The sequence below is a fragment of the Chrysemys picta genome, chromosome 2, assembly GCF_011386835.1.
Source record: "Chrysemys picta bellii isolate R12L10 chromosome 2, ASM1138683v2, whole genome shotgun sequence".
Taxonomy (NCBI): domain Eukaryota; kingdom Metazoa; phylum Chordata; order Testudines; family Emydidae; genus Chrysemys; species Chrysemys picta.
Window position 1 is genome coordinate 77622089 of NC_088792.1, and position 4515 is coordinate 77626603.

The 4515-nt window shown below is 49.6% G+C and overlaps 1 long non-coding RNA gene across 1 annotated transcript; it reads right to left on the reverse strand.

Moving 5' to 3' along the window:
- Window positions 1–1418: 1418 nt before the first annotated feature.
- Window positions 1419–3960, reverse strand: LOC135981360 (uncharacterized). The gene is made up of 2 exons (XR_010598346.1): window positions 2942–3960; window positions 1419–2015 (listed from the first exon to the last, which is right to left on the reverse strand). It is a non-coding gene; the product is annotated as an uncharacterized LOC135981360 (long non-coding RNA).
- Window positions 3961–4515: the final 555 nt, after the last annotated feature.

Here is a 4515-nt window from a genome sequence, read left to right on the forward strand (position 1 = left end):
ACCGCATCGTGCTGCAGGTGTGGGACGATTCCCAGTGGCTGTGAAACTTTCGCATGCGTAAGGGCACTTTCATGGAACTTTGTGACTTGCTTTCCCCTGCCCTGAAAGCGCCAGAATACCAGGATGAGAGCAGCCCTCACAGTTGAAAAGCGAGTGGTGATAGCCCTGTGGAAGCTTGCAATACCAGACAGCTACCGGTCAGTCGGGAATCAATTTGGAGTGGGCAAATCTACTGTGGGGGCTGCTGTGATCCAAGTTGCCAGGGCAATCAAAGACCTGGTGATATCAAGGGTAGTGACTCTGGGAAATGTGCAAGCCATAGTGGATGGCTTTGCTGCAATGGGATTCCCAAACTGTGGTGGGGCGATAGACGGAATCCATATCCCTATCTTGTCACCGGAGCACCAAGCCACCGAGTACACAAAGCGCAAGGGGTACTTTTCAATGCTGCTGCAAGCCCTGGTGGGTCACAAGGGACGTTTCACCAACATCAACGTGGGATGGCCGGGAAAGGTACATGATGCTCGCGTCTTCAGGCACTCTGGTCTGTTTCGAAAGCTGGAGAAAGGGACTTTCTTCCCGGACCAGAAAATAACCATTGGGGATGTTGAAATGCCTATCGTGATCCTTGGGGATCCAGCCTACTCCTTAATGCCATGGCTCATGAAGCCGTACACAGACAGTAGTCAGGACCTGTTCAACTATAGGCTGAGCAAGTGCCGAATGGTGGTGGAATGTGCATTTGGACGTTTAAAAGTGCGCTGACGCAGCTTACTGACTCGCTCAGACCTCAGCGAAAAGAATATCCCCATTGTTATTGCTGCTTGCTGTGCGCTCCACAATATCTGTAGCCTGGTCCACACTAACCCCCCACCTTGAACTAAGATACGCAAATTCAGCTATGTTAATAACGTAGCTGAATTCGAAGTACCCTAGTTCGAACTTACCGCGGGTCCAGACGCAGCAGGCAGGCTCCCCCGTCGATGCCGCGTACTCCTCTCGCCGAGCTGGAGTACCGGCGTCAACGGCGAGCACTTCCGGGATCGATTTATCGTGTCTAGACAAGACATGATAAATCAATCCCAGAAGATTGATTGCTTACCGCCGGACCCGGAGGGGGTCTGTGAGAGTAAGGGGGAGACATTTATGGCGGGGGGGAGATTGAGACAAATTGCCTGGCCACTGATTACGTGCAGCCAGACACCAGGGCGGTTAGAAGAGTGCAGCAGGGCGCAGTGCGCATCAGAGAAGCTTTGAAAACCAGTTTTGTGACTGGCCAGGCTACGGTGTGAAACTTCTGTTTGTTTCTCCTTGATGAACCCCCCCGCCCGGTTCACTCAACTTCCCTGTAAATCAACCACACCACCTTCCCCTCCCCGCTTCGAGCACTGCTTGCAGAGGCAATAAAGTCATTGTTATTTCTCATTCATGCAATCTTTATTAATTCATCACACAACTAGGGGGATAATTGCTAAGGTAGCCCGGGAGGGGTGGGGGAGGAGGGAAGGAAAAGGACACACTGCAGGTTAAAACTTTAGCACTTACTGAAGGCCAACCTTCCCATGCTCGGGTAATCATCTGGGGTGGAGTGACTGGGTGGCCGGAGGCCCCCCACCGTGTTCTTGGGCGTCTGGGGGAGGAGGCAATGGGACTTGGGGAGAAGGGCTGTTGGTTACACAGGGGCTGTAGCGGCGGTCTCTGCTCCTACTGCCTTTCCTGCAGCTCAACCATACGCTGGAGCATATCAGTTTGATGCTCCAGCAGCCGGAGCATCGACTCTTGCCTTCTGTCTACAAGCTGACGCCACCTATCATTTTCAGCCCGCGATTCAGCCCGCCACCTCTCCTCTCATTCATATTGTGCTTTTCTGTAGTCAGTCATTGACTGCCTCCACGCATTCTGCTGTGCTCTTTCAGCATGAGAGGACATCTGGAGCTCCGAGAACATATTATCCCGAGTCCGCCGTTTTCTCCTTCTAATCTTCGCTAGCCTCTGCGAAGGAGAAACATTTGCAGCTGGTGGAGGAGAAGGGAGAGGTGGTTAAGAAAAGACACTTTAGAGAACAATGGGTACACTCTTTCACGTTAAATTTTGCTGTTCACATTACACAGCACATGTTCGTTACAAGGTCGCATTTTTCCTCTTATATTGAGGGCCTGCCGGTTTGGTGTGAGAGATCACTCACGCAGTGCCAGGCAACAGATTTCGGCTTGCAGGCAGCCATGGCAAGCCACAGTCTTTTGGCTTTTTTAACCTTCTTAACATGTGGGAATGGTTTCAAATTGTAGCGCCCTCATTTCTCATACCAAACACCCCTTGGGTTGGCCATTTAAAATGGGTTTGCAATGTAAAAGGAGGGGCTGCGGTTTCCGGGTTAACATGCAGCACAAACCCAACTAACTCCCCTCCTCCCCCACACTCAATTTTCGGGGATGATCACTTCACCCCTCCCCCCACCGCGTGGCTAACAGCGGGGAACATTTCTGTTCAGCCGAGCAGAAACGGGCACCTCTGAATGTCCCCTTAATAAAATCGCCCCATTTCAACCAGGTGACCGTGAATGATATCACTCTCCTGAGGATAACAAAGAGTGATAAGGAATGGATGTTGTCTGCATGTCAGCAAACACCGAGACCATACGCTGCCATGCTTTGTTATGCAATGATTCCAGACTACGTGCTACTGGCCTGGCGTGGTAAAGTGTCCTACCATGACGGACGGGATAAGGCAGCCCTCCCCAGAAACCTTTTGCAAAGGCTTTGGGAGTACATGAAGGAGAGCTTTCTGGAGATGTCCCTGGAGGATTTCCGCTCCATCCCCATACATGTTAACAGACTTTTCCAGTAGCTGTACTGTCCGCGATTGGCAGGACAAATTAATCATTAATCATTAAACAGTCTTGCTTTTAAACCATGTGTAATATTTACAAAGGTACACTCACCAGAGGTCCCTTGTGTGCCCTCAGGGTCTGGGAGCACGCCTTGGGCGAGTTCGGGGGTTACTGGTTCCAGGTCCAGGGTGATAAACATATCCTGGCTGTTGGGGAAACCAGTTTCTCCGCTTCCTTGCTGTGAGATATCTTCATTGTCTTCATCCTCATCTTCCTTGTACCCCGAACCCGCTTCCCTGTTGCATGATTCCCCATTGATGGAGTCAAAGCACACAGTTGGGGTAGTGGTGGCTGCACCCCCTAGCATTGCATGCAGCTCCGCGTAGAAGCGGCATGTTTGCGACTGTGCCCCGGACCTTCCATTTGCCTCTGGCTTTGTGGTAGGCTTGCCTTAGCTCCTTAATTTTCATGCGGCACTGCTGTGCGTCCCTGTTATGGCCTCTGTCCTTCATGGCCTTGGAGACCTTTTCTGATATTTTGCCATTTCGTTTACTGCTACGGAGTTCAGCTAGCACTGATTCATCTCCCCATATGGCGAGCAGATCCCATACCTCCCGTTCGGTCCATGATGGGGCTCTTTTGCGATCCTGAGACTCCATCACGGTTACCTGTGCTGATGAGCTCTGCGTGGTCACCTGTGCTCTCCACGCTGGGCAAACAGGAAATGAAATTCAAACATTCGCGGGGCTTTTCCTGTCTACCTGGTCAGTGCATCTGAGTTCAGAGTGCTGTCCAGAGCAGTCACAATGAAGCACTGTGGGATGGCTCCCGGAGGCCAATAACGTCGAATTCCGTTCACACTACCCGAATTCCGACCCGCTAAGGCCGATTTTATCACTAATCCCCTCGTCGGAGGTGGAGTAAAGAAACTGGTTTAAAGGGCCCTTTAAGTCGAAAAAAGGGACTTAGCCGTGTGAACGTGTCCAGGCTTAATTCGATTTAATGCTGCTAAATTCAACCTACACTCGTAGTGTAGACCAGGCCTAAGACTTCTGGGAGTTTTGGTATCTGCTCCTAGGAAGCTGAGTAGGTCTGCTTTTCTGTCAAGAGATTAGGTATCACAAAATTGGCTGCACAAACGAAAGGGTAATTAGAGAATACGGTGGCAGAGAAACTAAAATAGTGAAATCACATTTTTAAACCTATTGGGGATCTGCATTTCCCTAAAACTCTAATCTGTGACAGAGACAGAAAATTCCTGAAATCATAAAATAATATGATTCTGCACTGCATATCTGGAAGCATTCAGGGTTTGACCTTGTAGTTCAGAATTTTTAGCACTCTCTATCATATTCCAGAACATAGTTGTATTATGCTGACAGCAAGTGCTTATAATACTCTAGAGAATCTGGCTGATCTACCTCAGCTAAAATAAAGAATTAAATGAAAGACCTTACAGTTCTCACATTCGGTATTCACAGCTTTCATGATATCTGGGTGTGAGGACCAGTAGTGAATGCATGAGACACATGCTGTTCATCCATGATTATGCAGGGAAACATTCTCCCCCCCCCCCCCCCTCTAATTAAAAGAAACCAGATTCAACCTTTATATGAGAGTTTGGGGTAGCAGGACTTCACTCTAAACTACAAGAGTTAGGCAGGAGGTAGAAAACTGGGACATTG